The sequence below is a fragment of the Electrophorus electricus genome, chromosome 6 (assembly GCF_013358815.1).
Source record: "Electrophorus electricus isolate fEleEle1 chromosome 6, fEleEle1.pri, whole genome shotgun sequence".
Classification (NCBI taxonomy): domain Eukaryota; kingdom Metazoa; phylum Chordata; class Actinopteri; order Gymnotiformes; family Gymnotidae; genus Electrophorus; species Electrophorus electricus.
Genome location: NC_049540.1, coordinates 3287883 through 3306194, shown reverse-complemented (window position 1 = coordinate 3306194; position 18312 = coordinate 3287883). Strand labels below are relative to the sequence as shown.

The window sequence follows — 18312 nt, the reverse complement described above, 5'->3', positions numbered from 1 at the left end:
TTTCATGGTTTCATTACAGTTTAGTAAAGGTCCAATATGCTTTTTGATGAATTCTTTTTCCGTCTGAGCATCAGTGTATGGAATGACACACAGAACCAGCAGCAGGGTCAGAGCTGACCAACGCATCTCCATGGCGATGAATCTGGAGAGAGAAGGTGATACCAGCAGCACCATGTCAGCAATAACACTTGTGAATAGTTCATCTTCATCTATTTGTATTGTTATGGGTATTTGGTATGGTAAACTACAGAACAGCAGTGCTGTAGTACTGTAAACCCTTTCTCCATAAACATACTTAACAAAACAAAAATTTAGACATTTATAAATATTATAGAATCATTAAAAATGCAGTTGATATGCTTTTTGACCACAAACCTACATTACTAGTTAAAAGTTTTCAAACACTCAAATGTTTCCTGTTTTTATTTATGTTTAAGCAGTTTATTGTCTGTGTTTACTCTGAATTTAAAGTGTAAAACAACAAAGCTATTTGAGATGAAAACGAATCATAGAACCAAAGAATTGTTCTGTTTAACAAAATGTGATGAATCCCTGAACCACTATCCAGAGAACAGAGGCTACTGCGTGTGACTGCACGATGCTGTGATAGGCCTTCTGCTTCAGCATGTCAGACACTCTGTACACAGTGCTGACCTTTGCTCCAGCAAACAAGCCCCAGATCATCACACTCTCTCCTCTCTGCTTGACAGTGGGTGTCACACACTGAGGAACTGCATTTAGCCTATTGGACAACATTCAAAAACTCTGCATTCTGAACCAAAGATTACACATTTTGATTCATCAGTCCATAAGATGTTCTTTCATTCTTCAGTAGTCCACTGGTAGTGCTGCATAACCAAGTGTCTTTTCTAATTTTTTGCAATATCTTGTCTTTGTGATGGCTTTCTCACCATCACTTAACCTGTCAAACCTACAGCTTGAAGTCTTGCTAACTTTTACGAAGTATTTGAAGGTGTCATCCTGTGAGTCATCCATCATGCAAGCTGTGGACTCAAAGAAGCATGTTTTCTGTTTCTGTTGTGGTCTGCCAGACCTCTTTCTGTCAAAGTTTGCTGTGGTTTTCAAGTGTCTTTTGATAGCAAATTTCTTTGCAATTTCTCTAAAGGAAAGACCTATACTTTAAAGGGTTATAATTGTCTGTCTTCCTTTGTCAATTTCATTTTTCTTGCTATTATAATAGCGACATACATACTGAATTCTGCTGTACAGAATTGTCTGAACACTGCCCTAAAGGATGTAGTAACCCAGTCTTTATCACCTCTGCTTTCTCACACAGACAGAGGATAACTAAGTTAGCTGGTTCACCCTTAGGAATTCTTTCCGTTAACTTTCAAAGCTTAATTTACATACATTTCTGCCGAACAACTGTAGGTTGTTAACTACTAACTGAAAAGGACTTCTTACATTAACATTAACTACTTTACATTTATTTTTACAATTTAGATACATTTCCAGTTTACTGTTAATTTTTTTAAAAACCTTTGGTTTTTAAAACTGCTCAGATGGTCTACAGGGTGTATCTGTTCTAGAGCTAACAGGAACTGTTTACTTATTGCACACACGTTAACAGCATTTTATATCATAACAAAATCAAGCATGCATGCAAATAAGACTAGAATACAAGGTGTGTATGTTCTAGTGCTAACAGCAGGCACCATCATACTGCTGACACCTTAACTACATTTCCTATTGGTACAAAATCAAGCATGCGTGCATGTTTATAACATGCAAGCTTCAGTTGATTGATTGATTGATTGATTGGCTAATTAGTTAATTAATTAATTTGTTAGTTAATTCCTTAATTAGTAGAAGGGCCAGAAACAGAAATGACAGACTGCAGATGCTTTGTAAGTCCCTTGGGATTCATGTAAAACCCTGTACCTCATTCTGGACACATCTCAATTTCTAGAATTATTTTCTATCTGCAAAAGATGGATTTATTATTATTGAGGATGATGATTCAAAACATTTGCAATCTTAATGAGTTATTACTTAACACTAGTGGGATTGGCAAGACTCAGCAGGTTTTCAAGGTCCCCCAGAAAAGATGTGACTTGCACACTCAAGGTTTGAGGTCAGTGGTAGCTCAGTGGTTAAGGTGCTCAATTTGATGTTGGAAGGTTGCTGGTCCAAGTCCAACAGTGGCAATTTGTCAGTGTTGGACCCCTGAACCAGACCCTTAACCCTCAATTACTCAAATTATAAATTGCTTTGGATTAAAGTGTCTGCTAAATGCCATATATGTATGGGTTCAAGTCAGAGGCCAGAAGTTCAATGTGCTATCTATTGCACTGCAGAGGTTATAATTGATGACATTCATTTATTATTGTGAGCTTGAACATCACATTCTAACAGTGTTTCAATAATGTAAAGGTACCATTCAGTTTTGTACCCTTGCTCAGGACTTCCTGTTTACCAGGCAGATACTATGACCAGCTAAGACACGGCACGCATTTTGCTGAGGCTGAGTCTTTGATGAGTACTTTTACCTTCCACACTTCCAGCAAAGGCAAAATTCAAGGTGAACCCAGTGCACAAAAATTCATTTGGATGTTGGGCAAATGCCACAGCATGTAGCCATAGCAGTAAATCAGAGAAAAGGCTGAGACAGCACTCGAATGCCAGGTAAGTCAACTTTCACACATCTCATACAAATGCTAACCTGGATGATGAATTTTGTCCAATATATAGTATTATTGCCTTTGCCTTGAAGGAGCATTCAGAACCCTGGTGTACATTGGTGTTAAGCAACACATTTATGCACAAACAAATCAAGCAAATTGTATCTACACACACATAAACAACTCACAATTATTTTGCAATTTCAAATATGTTGGTGACAGACCACTTATGAAGTTTACCCCAGCTGTATGTATGTTTATGTGTGGTAAGTTATACAATACACATGGTTGTCCCCTTATTTCTGGTCTTTTGGCCAGGTCATTCAACATTTAGTTATCTGTGTTCTTCATTATCACTGTTACAGCTCTATTACCTAGATGGGGTTATAACAATGTAGTACACTATTTTGCACACAGTTGATGATCTGCTTAAGGTTTCCTGATTGGCAGATGGTAATTGGTGACAGGTCACTCGGGTGCTCTGGGAAATGGAGTTGGCTGCTGTTATTTTCTGTAGGGTCAAAGAGATCATGAAAGGTAAACTATTTTTCCATCTTGATTGCTAAATTAGGTTATTTTGAGGAAGAAAAAAAACAACTCTGTGACTGTCCTCGGCTCTTTAACCAAAAAAAATCACATTTTAACACAGTCCAGATGCATCAACCAATCAGCATACTTCTCTACAAGTAGATGGTCCCTCATTGGATGTCAATTATTGTATTTTGCATAAACATGGAACACAGAATAAATTAACAAATTAATTAATTAATTAAAATAGGATAAAGGTTTTAAAATAAGAACTTTCTATTTGTATTTAAATTAAGTACTATATTATTTTATTTATATATCTAATGAGTTGTCCTCCCACTTAGGTTCTCTGATACTCCAAGACAAACTTGATTTGAATTTGAATTGTATTTGTGGACCTGGAATTGTATTTATGGAATTGGAATTGTATTTGTGGAATGAGGTACAAATTGAGGCATTTTCAGCCATATCAGATCAGCATTTTAGAAATGAATGCATGACTAGTAAAGGAGGATGAAGGAAGAGACAACTAAAGTTTGGTGTTTTCTGCCTCAAACATTGCATAAAAAGCCACACGTGAAGCAAGCACAGAACCTGGTGGATTAGTTTTCCAGAGTACTGATGGATCAGGGGATTCCTGGGGAACGGTCATGGAGATCCTGCTCAAGGTGTTTACCACAAGGTTTTCCTACCGTTGTTCATCTCCTGGACCTCAGAATGCTCCCATATTTAATTTTTAAAACCAAGAGCAAATGAATGGACACAACAGAAAGTAGTTGCTCTGAAACTTTTATAATATTAGATTTTAACAACTCATTTGTGTTTATTGAAGAACATGTTTAATCAAGTGGGCATTTATATATGAAGCTAAACTATTTGATTCCATGTTGTTATTTTTTACAGCTTAAGTAAATTAATCATTTAATGAAAAACCACTCATGGTATAGAATCAATATGCATGATTTTCATTTGTATGAGGTCGTGGCTGTCCATAATGCACTGGTCTGTCGTTTTGGTCACATGCTACAAAAATGTGCTCGCTTCCATTTATATGCTTGTACCTACATATGGGTGGTTTTGAATTTCTGATTAAGGTGCAATTAACTATATTAAAATTCCGGTTGCTTTCATAATATTTATAATAATTATTATGCCACAGACGTATGTCCAAATATCTGCCATTACTGCACACTTGCCTCACATTGCTAATGTTATCCAGTATGAAGGTATTGATCGGTTTGCAATTTCCTCTGCCGTTGATTTCTTGCATGCTTTCATTACAGCTGTCTTGCAGCAGATTATGAGGTCTAACATGCTTTTTGATGAATTCTTTTTCCGTCTGAGCATCAGTGTATGGGATGACACACAGAACCAGCAGCAGGGTCAGAGCTGACCAACGTATCTCCATGGTGATGAATCTGGAGAGAGAAGGTGATACCAGCAGCACCATGTCAGCAATAACACTTGTGAATAGTTCATCTTCATCTATTTGTATTGTTATGGGTATTTGGTATGGTAAGCTACAGAACAGCAGTGCTGTAGTACTGTAAACCCTTTCTCCATAAACCTGTCAAAAGTTTACAAACTCCCTCATTTTCCTTGTTTTTATTTATATTTTAGCAGTTTATTGTCTCTGTTTACTCTGAATTTAAAGTGTAGAACAATAAAGCTATTTGAGATTAAAAAGAATCATAGAATTGTTCTGTTTAACAAAATGTGAAGAATCCCTGAAACACTAGGCAGAGAACAGAGGCTATTGCGTATGACCCCGCCGATACTGTGATAGGCCTTCTGCCTCAGCATGCCAGACACTCTGCTCCAGCAAACTAGCCCCAGACCATAACACTCTCTCCTCTCGGCTTGACAGCGGATGTCACACACACTGGGGAACCAGCATTTAGCCTATTGGACAACAGTCAAAAACTCTGCATTCTGAACTGAAGATTACACATTTTGATTCATCAGTCTATAAGACGTTCATTCATTCTTCAGTAGTCCACTGATAGTGCTGCATAACCAAGTGTCATTTCTAATTTTTGCAATAACTTCTCTATCTTCACTTTTTACATTAACATTAATTTTACATTTATTTTTACAGTTTAGATAAATTTTCAGTTTACCGTTATTTTTTAAAAAACCTTTGGTTTGCCACAGTTTACTGCTTATCTTACTGCTTAGGTTATTCAAGAGACTTTAACTGCTTACATGTCAATAACAATTGGAAAAATGGCGTGTTCAAAAATGTTTGACCGCTAGTGTATTTTACTTCATATGTTAGTAATCGCTAATATAATCAGCTACTAATAATTTAGCTATATCGATATCATTGAAAGAAATACTGGAACATACTTAATGGTACTGCTGGAAACGTTGGAAAAATCACAATGTTGAAGTGGTGAAGCAATGAGTGTGGGCCTAGCCAGAGAAGAGAAAAAGATTCACAGTAAGCATTAATCCTACAGTAATACTGACTCATACTAAAATGATGCCCATTATACTATACACACAGTAACTCCATGTCAAGGTTATAATACTACTAATAAATCCATTAGCAGTAAATCTACTTTTACTAGTTACTAGTATATGCAGAAGCTTGGTACTGAGGACTTGAATGTGAATTTGGGGTGCTGCTGAATGAAAGGTTTCACCAAGTCCACATTCCTCTCCACAGCACTTCCTACAGCCATGTTACACCTTTGATGCTTTGTTAGTGTATAAAAGGGAAAACCTTTTTTTGTTCCAGTACTAAAAATGGACCTGACAAGCAGTTTTTGTTTGGGGTTTCTAGTAAACCTCTCCAAACTATTGCAAAACAAAGTTTGAAAAGACATGATCATGTCTCCAACACTATAATAAATGGTCTGGTTAATCCAGTAAACATTTTTTTTAAAAATGTAAAAATTTTATATAACTTTCTCATGTTCATTCATGGTTGAAAATTCCACTAATAAGAGTCGTATAAAGTAGAATGTCAAAGTTGTTGACACTGAGGAGTTTTACTCACCTCTCCAGTTAGTGGTCTGCAGTAAAGCTGTGAGAACAAACTTCACTGCTTTTCTCCACAGTACGCATATCACCTACTCCCCTTTATAACCACACACTAACGTCACCTCCCTTTTGCTGCTAATTGGGCAGAATAGCTCAGATGGTCTACAGGGTGTATCTGTTCTGGTGCTAACAGCAGGCATCTACATACTCCAGACACCTTAACAATGTTACATATCAGAACAACATCAAGCAGGCGTGCATGTTTAGGACCAACAGCATACACAGAGACCAAGTACACTTGATGGGTGAATGAATGAATGAATGAATAGGAGAAGGGCCAGGAATAGAAATAACAGACTGTAGATTCTTTGCCTTTGTAAGTCACTTCTAAAGCACCGTACCTCATATTGGAAACATCTCAATTCAATTTATAGAATTTTTTATATCTGAAATAAGATTAATTTATTATCATATTATATTGGGCCAGTAAAAGATGATCTTGTCATTTGCAGACAGGTTTGACTGGCGTGTTGATGCCCAGAAGAGAATAGATTAGAGAGTGCTGAGACAGTCCAGTATTCCTGTACTGGCTGCATGGGTAACAGAGATGGACCACGCAGTTCACCAAGCGCCAAGGACTGGAGGTGACAACATTCTCTTTGGGTTCTCTGAGCCCTAATCTCCCCCTTCTCTCCTCTTACTGTCTCCCATTTCTTTTGTTTAAACACACCCTTGTGTTTTGGACTGACAGCCTGACGATAGACTTGTACCTTTTCTCTGGCTAAGATCCAGAGATCTTGAAGAGCACACTGACTACCATTAACGTTATACAGGAAAATGATCCTTAAGTAGTGGATTGTTTCTACAGTGATGTGATTGGTGTGGCAGTCTGAGAAACCCCACCCTGCATAGCAAAATATTCAACCTTCCTTATAAACGATTATAGCATTGTCGCATGCCTAAAAGGTCCATCCAAATGTTGTCACAATTTCCATGGCAACGCATTCCTGTCACGGAATGCTCACCTCCTGCGAGTCACATGGTTTGGCCCACCACGTGCAGTGGGAGAGCTGTTGTTTGTAACCACACCTGCACACACCTGCACCTTGTTCGTCTTTATGTATATAAACCCTTGTCATTGAGTGCAGTGTGTTGGTCATTGTTAATATAGCGGGTTGAGATAAATGTTGGTGTCGTTATTGTACATGTTCATCTCGTTGTTGTTAATGTATTCGTGTTCTTCCTTCGTGTTATATGTGAGTGCCGTTTTGTGTTATGTAAATAAATGTTCGTCCAGGTAGAGGAAGTCTGTGCATCCTGCTCCACGCCCTTCGGCACACGGGCCACACCATTACAGAATGCCCAACCACCACAGGATGCCAGCTCCCTTGGCTAAAGACAGACTTCCTAGCGGGAGGTGCGTAGGCACCCCCGCCCTGCCGCCTGGATACCAGGAGATTGGGGAGAGGACCGTGACTAAAGTCCGTGTCCACTCCGAAGGTGGAGGGGAACACCCCCAGGAATTTCTTGGGGGGGGGACAAACAAAGCTATTTGAGATGAAATAGAATCATAGAATTGTTTTGTTTAACAAAATGTGATGAATCCCTGAACCACTATCCAGAGAACAGAGTCTACTGCGTGTGACTGCACGATGCTGTGATAGGCCTTCTGCTTCAGCATGCCAGACACTCTGTACACGGTGCTGACCTTTGCTCCAGCAAACAAGCCCCAGATCATCACACTCTCTCTTCTCTGCTTGACAGCAGGTGTCATACACACTGATGGTTTTCTCACCATCACTTAACCTGTCAGACCTACAGCTTCACAGCAAAAAGTGTTTGAAGGTCTCATCCTGTGAGCCAGCCATCATTCAAGCTGTGGACTCACAGCAACATGTTTTCTGTTTCTGTTTCTGTCTTCCTCTTCCTCACTGTGGTTTTCAAGTGTCTTTTGATGCTGTATGTCTTTTCAGTTTCTCTAAAGGAAAGACCTATACTTTAAATGGTTATAATTGTCTGCCTTGCTTTGTTAATTTCATTTTTCTTGCTATTAAAATAGCGACATACATACCGAATTCTGCAGTACAGAATTGTCTGAACACTGCCCTAAAGGATGTAGTAACCCAGTCTTTATCACCTCTGCTTTCTCACACAGACAGAGGATAACTAAGTTAGCTGGTTCACCCTTAGGAATTCTTTCCATTAATTTTCAAAGCTTAATTTACATACATTTCTGCAGATCAACTGTAGGTTGTTAACGACTGACTGAAAAGGACTTCTTACATTAACATTAACTACTTTACATTTATTTTTACAATTTAGATACATTTCCAGTTTAAAACTGCTCAGATGGTCTACAGGGTGTATCTGTTCTAGAGCTAACAGGAACTATTTACTTATTGCACACACGTTAACAGCATTTTATATCATAACAAAATCAAGCATGCATGCAAATAAGACTAGAATACAAGGATTGTATGTTCTAGTGCTAACAGCAGGCACGAACATACTGCTGACACCGTAACTACATTTCATATTGGTACAAAATCAAGCATGTGTGCATGTTTATAATATGCAAGGTTCAGTTGATTGATGGATTGATTGATTGATTGATTGATTGGCTAATTGGTTAGTTAATTAATTAATTTGTTAGTTAATTCCTTAAATAGTAGAAGGGCCAGAAACAGAAATGACAGACTGCAGATGCTTTTTAAGTCCCTTGGGATTCATGTAAAGCCCTGCACGTCATTCTGGACACATCTCAATTTCTAGAATTATTTTCTTTCTGCAAAAGATGGATTTATTATTGTTGAGGAGGATGATTCAAAACATTTGCAATCTTAATGAGTTATGACTTAACACTGGTGGGATTAGAAAGGCTCAGCAGGTTTTCAAGGTCCCCCAGAAAAGATGTGACTTGCACACTCAAGGTTTGAGGTCAGTGGTAGCTCAGTGGTTAAGGTGCTCAATTTGATGTTGGAAGGTTGCTGGTCCAAGTCCCAACACTGACAAATTGCCAATGCTGGACCCCTGAACCAGACCCTTAACCTTCAATTACTCAAATTATAAATTGCTTTGGATTAAAGTGTCTGCTAAATGCTGTATATGTATGGGTTCAAGTCAGAGGCCAGAAGTTCAATGAGCTATCCATTGCACTGCAGAGGTTATAATTGTTGACATTCATTTATTATTGTGAGCTTGAACATCACATCCTAACAAGTGTTTCAGTAATGTAAAGGTATCATTCAGTTTTGTACCCTTGCTCAGGACTTCCTGTTTACCAGGCAGGTACTATGACCAGCTAAGACACAGCAAGCATTTGCTGAGGCCGAGTCTTTGATGAGTACTTTTACCTTCCACACTTCCAACAAAGGCAAAATTCCAGGTGAACCCAGTGCACAAAAATTCATTTGGATGTTGGGCAAATGCCACAGCATCTAGCCATAGCAGTAAATCAGAGAAAAGGCTGAGACAGCACTCGAATGCCAGGTAAGTCAACTTTCACACATCTCATACAAATGCTAACCTGGATGATGAATTTTGCCTAATATATACTCATATTGCCTTTGCCTTGAAGGAGCGTTCAAAACCCTGGTGTACATTGGTGTTAAGCAACACATATATGTAATAGAATAGCACAAACAAATCAAGCAAATTGTGTCTACACACACATAAAAAACTCACAATTAACTGGCAATTTCAAAATATGTTGGTGACAGACCACTTATGAAGTTGACCCCAGCTGTATGTATGTTTATGTATGGTACATTATACAATACACATAGTTGTCCCCTCGTTTCTGGTCTTTTGGCCTGGTCATTCAACATTTAGTTATCTGTGTTCTTCATTATCACTGTTACAGCTCTATTACCTAGATGGGGTTATAACAATGTAGTAGACTATTTTGAACACAGTGGATGATCTGCTTAAGGTTTCCTGATTGGCAGATGGTAATTGGTGACAGGTCACTCAGGTGCTCTGGGAAATGGAGGTGGCTGCTGTAGTTTTCAGTGGGGTCGAAGAGATCCTGAAAGGTAAACTATTTTTGCATCTTGATTGCTAAAATAGTTATTTTGAGGAAAAACAAATCTCTGTGACTATCCTTGGCTTTATAACCAAGAAAATCACATTTTAACACAGTCCAGATGCATCAACCAATCAGGAAACTTCTCTACAAGTAGATGGTCCCTCATTGGCTGTCAATTACTGCATTTTGCATAAACATGGAGCACAGAATAAATTAACAAATTAATTAAATAATTAAAATAGGATAAAGGTTTTAAAATAAGAACTTTCCATTTGTATTTAAATTAAGTACTATATTATTCTATTTATATATCAAATGAGGTGTCCTCCCACTTAGGTTCTCTGATACTTCAAGACAAACTTGATTGGAATTTGAATTGTATTTGTGGACCTGGAATTGTATTTGTGGAATGAAGTGCAAATTGAGGCATTTTCATCCATATCAGATCAGCATTTTAGAAATGAATGCAAGACTACGAAAGGAGGATGAAGGAAGAGACAACTAGAGTTTGGTGTTTTCTGACTCAAACATTCCATCAAAAGCCACATGTGAAGCAAGAACAGAACCTAGTGGATTAGTTTTCCAGAGTACTGATGGATCAGGGGATTCCTGGGGAACGGTCATAGAGATCCTGCTCCAGGTGTTGACCACAAGGTTTCCCTACCATTGTTCCAACACCTGGACCTCATAATGTGCCCACATTTAATTGATAAATCCAAGAGCAAATGAATGGACACAACAGAAAGTAGTTGCTCTGAAACGTTTAGAATATTAGATTTTAATAACTCAATTGTTTTAATCAATTGGGTGTTTAATAAAGTGTACATTTAGATATGAAGCTAAACCTTTTGATTCCATGTCGTTATTGTTTTACAGCTTAAGTAAATTAATCATCTAATGTAAAACCACTGATGGTATAGAATCAATATGCATGATTTGCACTTTTTATGAGCTTGTGGATGTCCATAATGCACTGGTCTGTCGTTTTGGTCACATGCTACAAAAATGTGCCCTCTTGCATTTCTATGCTTGTACCTACATCTCAGTGGTCTTGAATTTCTGATTAAGATGAAATCAACTTTATTAAAGTTCTGCTTGCTTTCATAATATTTATAATAATTATTATGCCACAGACGTCTGCCCAAATATCTGCCATCCATGCACTCTTGCCTCACATTTCTAATCACATACAGTATGAAGGTATTGAGTAGTTTGCATAATTGTTTGCCTCGATTCAGTGGTTCTATGGAGATGTTACAGCTGTTTAGTGCCCATTCACATCTAATATGCTTATGAATGAATGCAGCTTCTGACTGGGCATCAGTGTACTGAGTGACACCCAGAACCAGCAGCAGGGTCAGAGCTCACCAACGCATCTCCATGGTGATGAATCTGGAGAGAGGAACCAATACCTTCAGGCACCATGTCAGCAATAACACTTGTGAATAGTTCATCTTCATCTATTTGTATTTCCATGGGTATCTGGTATGGTAAACTACAGAATAGCAGTGCTGTAGTACTGTAAACCCTTTCTCCATAAATATACTTAACAAAACAAAACATTAGACATTTATAAATATTATAGAATCATTAAAAATGCAGTGGATATGCTTTTTGACCACAAACCTACATTACAAGTTAAAAGTTTTCAAACACTCAAATGTTTCCTGTTTTTATTTATGTTTATGCAGTTTATTGTCTCTGTTTACTCTGAATTTAAAGTGTAAAACAACAAAGCTATTTGAGATGAAAAAGAATCATAGAATCATAGAATTGTTCTGTTTAACAAAATGTGATGAATCCCTGAACCACTAGCCAGAGAACAGAGGCTACTGCGTGTGTCTGCACGATGCTGTGGGAGGCCTTCTGCTTCAGCATGTCAGACACTCTGTACACGGTGCTGACCTTTGCTCCAGTAAACAAGCCCCAGATCATCACACTCTCTCCTCTCTGCTTGACAGTGGGTGTCATACACACTGAGGATCCAGCATTTGGCCTTTTCGACAACATACAAAAACTGGGTCTCTCACTCTCACTCAACCTGTCAAACCTACAGCCTGAAGTCTCCTCTTCACAGGTTTAACTAAAACTTGCCTTCTTCAACCAGTGTTAAGCTGTGCTTGAAGGCGTTGTCCTGTGAGACACAGGAACATGTTAACTGTTGCATCTCTTTTGAAACTCTTTTGAAACTTTTTGTGGTCTGCCAGACCTCTTCCTGTCAAAGCTTCCTCTGGTTTTCAAGTGCCTTTTGATGGTGTATATCTTTGCTATTTCTTATACCCAACTGTCTGCAATTTCCCTAAAAGAAAAAAAACCCTATACTTTTTAAGGATTATAATGGCCTGTCTTCCTTTATTAATTCAATTTTTATTACAATAGCAACATACATACTACATTGTACAGTACAGTACTGTCCAAACACTGCCCTAAAGGATGTAGTAACCTAGTCTGAGGGTGTCTAAATTAAACAACTGTGGAAATTCTTTACATCAACTTGTAATGCTTCATTTACATACATTCATGTAGAACAGCTGAAGGTTGTTAACTACTGATTTTTTATATTAATTTACAGATTATTGTTCATTTTTTAAAAACCTTTTGCAGTTTACTGTTTACCTTTTCAGGTTATTCACGAGACTTGAGCTGCTTAAATGTCGATAACTGGGGAAAATGGGCTATTCTAAAGCATTTGACAGGCCGTGCAATGTATTTTACTTCATATGTTAGTAATCTCTGAAATAATCAGTTACTAATAGTTTAGCTATATCTAAATAAATAGACAATTATTGGAACTTAACTAAAGTTACTGCAGGAAATGTTGAAAAAGTCACAGTGTTGAAGTTGTGAAGCAAACTTCACAACTTGTGAAGTTGTGAAGTATGGTTTGAGGGTTGGTCTAGCCAGAGAAGAGAAAAAGAATCACAATAAGCATTAGTATTATGCTACACTAATACTGACCTTTAGTAAAACGATATACCACAAACACATAAACTCAATGTCAGGGGTACATTATTACTAATAAATCCATTGCTAGTAAATGTAATAACTGGTTATTGTCAGAAGCCTACAGAAAGAGATGGAAGATATTAGCTGCAGAATTGCTGAAACAGCTACTAAACTGGTTAACAGGATGTGTAATAAGTGTGTATATTGTACATTTTGATGGGTGATTTTGTCCCCACTACTTTTTGAAAGTGCATTCTGAAAATATTTTATCTAATAACAGCTTGCTTCAGATGTGTGTGTTCTGAGAACTTGAACCGGAATTTGGGGGACAGCTAATGAAATATTTTAAAGTTACACAATTGATGATTCATTATTATTTCAAAGAGGGTATTTTGTTGCAGTATTAAAAATTAACTTGACAAGTTTCTGATTGGGATTTCAGTAAAGTTGTCCAAACTCTTTCAATTCTCCATTCCTCTAACACAAATAAATTGGCTGGTTAAACCAATAAACCTTTTTAACATTTGCTTGAAAATGCCACTAGTGAGGGTCATTTAAAGTAGAATATCCAAGCTTCATGTTGACACAGTGGAATTTTACTTTCCAGTTAGTGGTCTGCAATAAAGCTGTGAGAACAAACTTTACTGCTTTTCTCCAAAGTAAAAGCATATCACCTACGTCCCTTTATAACCACACACTGACACGTCTCACTGGGTCAAGGGTCAAGGACTGGAGGTGACAACATTCTCTCTGGGTTCTCTGAGCCCTAATCCCCCCCCTTCTCTCCTCTTACTGTCTCCCGTTTCTTACATTTAAACACACCCTTGTGTTTTGGACTGACAGCCTGACGAAAGACTTGCACCTTTTCTCTGGCTTCTTGTCATTTGACGTCACCTCCTTTTTGCTGCTAATTGGGCAGAATAGCTCAGGTGGTCTACAGGGTGTATCTGTTCTGGTGCTAACAGCAGGCACCTACATACTCCAGACACCTTAACAATATTACATATCAGAACAACATCAAGCAGGCGTGCATGTTTAGGACCAACAGTATACACAGAGACCAAGTACACTTGATGGGTGAATGAATGAATGAATGAAGAGGAGAAGGGCCAGGAATAGAAATAACAGACTGTAGATTCTTTGCCTTTGTAAGTCACTTCTAAAGCACCATACCTCATTCTGGACACATCTCAATTCAATTTATAGTATTTTTATATCTGAAATAAGATGAATTTATTATCATATTGTATTGGGCCAATAAAAGATGATCTTGTCATTTGCAGACAGGTTTGAATGGCGTGTTGATGCCCAGAAGAGAATAGATTAGAGAATGCTGAGACAGTCCAGTATTCCTGTACTGGCTGCATGGGTCACAGATACGGGCCACGCAGTTCACCTCTCACTGGGTCAAGGGTCAAGGACTGGAGGTGACAACATTCTCTCTGGGTTCTCTGAGCCCTAATCCCCCCCTTCTCTCCTCTTACTGTCTCCCATTTCTTACGTTTAAACACACCCTTGTGTTTTGGACTGACAGCCTGACGATAGACTTCCACCTTTTCTCTGGCTAAGATCCAGAGGTCTTGAAGAGCATACTGACTACCATTAACATTATACAGGAAAATGATCATTAAGTAGTGGATTGTTTCTACAGTAATGTGATTGGTGTGGCAGTCCGAGAAACCTCATCCTGCATAGCAAAATATTCAACCTTCCTCATAAACGATTATAGCATTGTCAGATGCCTAAAAGGTCCATCCAAATGTTGTCACAATCTCCATGGCAACGCATTCCAAAATCAATTGTTTCAGAAACATTTTAATAATGAATCAGCTGCATGGAAAATTAGAACTTATTTAATGAGGTGGGAACCAGTGCAATGTTGCAGTAACAAAGGCTGCTGAAAAACTCCCTCTTTTAAATTCACTCAGTTTACCGTTTTCTCTGAAGACTCTGAGCTCTCCAGAGGTGCTTTGTTCTTTTTTAAGTTCACATGTAGCTCCAAGTGGGCTGCATATGATCGCTTAGGTCATATAGCATGTGCTTGGTGTGACCCAGTGTGGCTCAGAGGAGGATGGGTTACCCATCTCAGCCTGGTTCCTCTCAAGACGGCTTCCTCATTCTCTGAGAGTTTTCCTCTGCTCACTGATGCCTGTGGCTTCCTCTTTAGGTGTCTGGACCTGGATTTCTGTAAAATTGCTTAATGACAATGACTGTTGTAAAAAGCGAAATGCAAATAAATTTAATTAAAATGGTCATATTGTTAATTCACTTTGGCTTAACATTTTTATCACAATTTTAATTTACATTGATACAATTGCAACTATGAATAAATTACTCTGAATGATTACGAAACTTGGACTCTTTAGCAGTAGTACTCTTGCTATTCATTCTGGATTTTAGTCTGCTTCTTACTGGTCTGGTGAAAACATATTGGTTTACCAATAAACACCGCTCACGTTTCCAATGCGTGCGAATCTTTGTGGTCATGTGAGCTTTTGTAAACCTGTAGGTGTTGAATATCCACTACAGGTCATTTATTCGGTGGTGTGGGTTTGGTGTTGAAAGTCCACCACTGTAAAAGTTTCGTTTATGCATCCTAAATTTCTGACGCCTTGTTTACGGTAAGTATTGTTTTTTTCCAAGCATCTCTCATAACTCGAAGGGAAAGCATGTAAACACGCATTCTGCTCACGTGTAGACTAGTAAGTCGCGCGGTCCTTTAAACGTGGCAGGTCTGACTCGCTTTGAGCGTCCGCCTTTGATCGCGGAGGAAAGTAGACACGACTGCGTTTCTATCCAGTACGGAAAGAGTGGTCTACACGTGAATAATTTTCGAACGGATTTCTCGTTTTGGTTATTTGTTTGTTATCTTTATTTCTTTCTTTGAGAAATTGAATTTGTGTCTGATGCTTAAAGGCAAAAGAGGGCAGCAAAATATTTCATCAGATAATTGTGTTGAGCAAAACCGTGACTTCATCTCGCCTTTCACCCTCTGGTCATTTAACACACTTCATGTGCTTGCTGTACTGGCAACCTAAATGTTCTTAGAAATGTTCTTGATCTTTTAAACAAAATTCAAAAATGGGGGGTGGGGGTGTTGTAAACTAGAAAATAAGTAGATTTGAGTCTGGATTACAGCAGGACTGAAATAACGCTGCCTCGTATGCTGAACTGGGCAAGTGCTCTATGCTATACCAGTAAAAGTCCTTGAGCAAGACTCCTAACACTACACTTGCCCGCCTCCGTAACATGATTGAAATTGTAAGTTGTTCTGGATAAGAGTGTTAATTAAATGTACTCAGCCCCAAAAGGGTTACATTCTCCTTCTTGGACACATACAGCTGTACATCTTCTCTCTAGTTTTCCTCAGTCCCCTATCATTTACATACACATGCGTGTGCACAGTGCTCACGGAGACAACACCATGAAAACGTTAAACGTCAAACTAAATTCTCTGATACAGCAGAGAAAAAATCGTGATTTGTCCAGTCTGCCATCCCATCTCAGTCACCTTCCTCAGCCTTCATCAGGGCCTCCTGGCATGAAAGGCTGATGCAGTTTCTTACTCTTTATTTAACAACAAACTACTTTTTGCATTTAATTATTTGTTTATGTGTTTAAGAACTATTTTAAGTCTTAATGTCATCACGAGTTCAGTGTTAATAGTGTGGAAGTTCCCACCTGGTGGATGTGGACCTGAGTACAATATGTGGTGCTCACTCATTCATGTGCATGCACTCTCTCCGTTCTTTCTCGGTCTCCCTTCTCATCTGGTGTTGTTTGTGAAACTCGTTGTGCTCAGTGTATTCTCATGGTGATCATGTTTCCTGTCTTTCTAATTAATTTTATCCTCCTCTGCTAACGACTAATAGAAGAGCATTTACGTTCAGAATGCAAATGGAAAAATCCACCGCTTGGTGTGCTGTGCAACTTTAAATGAGTGGAGCTCAGTATCTGCCAAAATAAATCTCAACACTCTAATATATACAACTAAGTCACGTCAGTGAACAGTACAGTAAAGCATAACACACCTACTGGTACACTCAACAAGTCTTGTCTGGGATAAAAAGTAACAAAAATTAAAAAGAACTGCAATTTCTTGAAAGACCTTCAGCTATTCTGACTGTATGCAAGTGAAATTTGGTTTGAAGTGACCTAATAAAGCACCAAGGAATATTAAAGGGAAAAAAACATGGCATGGACCATGCCAGACACTCTACTCCAGCAAACAAGCCCCAGATCATCACACTTAAAATGAGAATTGTTCATTTTTAACAAGTGTTTGAAGGTGTCATCCTGTGAGCCGTCCATTATGCAAACTGTGCACATTAAGACTGAAGCCTTGAATTCTGAGCAACCAATGCATGAGCCGGTGGTTTGCGTTGGCCAAACGCTAAAGAAAGACAAGTGGATCATGATCGCTATACACTGTGAGAAGCTGAGAACTGCAGCAATGTAGACCTCCAAGTTTTGCAGCGCAAGTGTTTCCTTTTCAATGCTGCTGGACACTGTTAGGAGCTTAATAAACCTTTTAGAAAAATAACGATCAGGGTGTTAGGATCCGTGTGCGTCCTCCTGAATGAGGACTGACTGCTCTAGTCCCAATACCGCTGTTATCTACTTTGCGTTTAAAAGGATGTGAGTAATCAGGCGCAGCAAGAACTGGGGGTATGGTAGAGTAATGCCTTTACAGCATCAAAATCATTCTGACACGGTTGGGGACATACAAAATGTTCCTTATTGTGGAGCAAGCTGATTAGAGGGCTACAACAGTCAAGAAATTCTTACAAACAGTGGTAAAACCCCACCATTCCAAGGAAGCGTCCAACGCTTGTTGTCGGGTGGAAGAAAAGACAGAGTCACCGGTATCTTGGTGTCTAGCTTCCCTAAGTAAGAGACTTCCCCTTTTCCAAAGTCACACTTATCCAAGTTCAGAATGAGAGAAGCGTAATTGAATGCAATTGATTCAGCAGTACTGAATTTCTAACCAAACAGGGACTAGTTTTTTAAACATTATTAAAGGTACAAAATGTAAAAGAACCTGTTAAAAATGTCCAATACAAAAAACATGTGATTAAAGTAAAAAAAAGCACACAAGGCAAAAGTGTGGTTTGATTTTTCGATTTTTCTGTTTATGTTTTAATTTCTTAAATGTATGTGTACATGAGAAGCTTTTTACAG

The 18312-nt window shown here is 38.4% G+C and overlaps 2 long non-coding RNA genes across 2 annotated transcripts in view; both read right to left on the bottom strand.

Annotated features, from left to right (window-relative positions):
• Positions 1 to 18312, bottom strand: part of LOC118241515 — a 38978-nt gene that overhangs the window by 14797 nt on the left and 5869 nt on the right. The gene's annotated exons all lie outside the window — the stretch shown is intronic.
• Positions 60 to 6225, bottom strand: LOC118241514. Its single transcript, XR_004776138.1, has 3 exons — positions 6175 to 6225; positions 5520 to 5585; positions 60 to 142 (listed from the first exon to the last, which is right to left on the bottom strand). It is a non-coding gene; the product is annotated as an uncharacterized LOC118241514 (long non-coding RNA).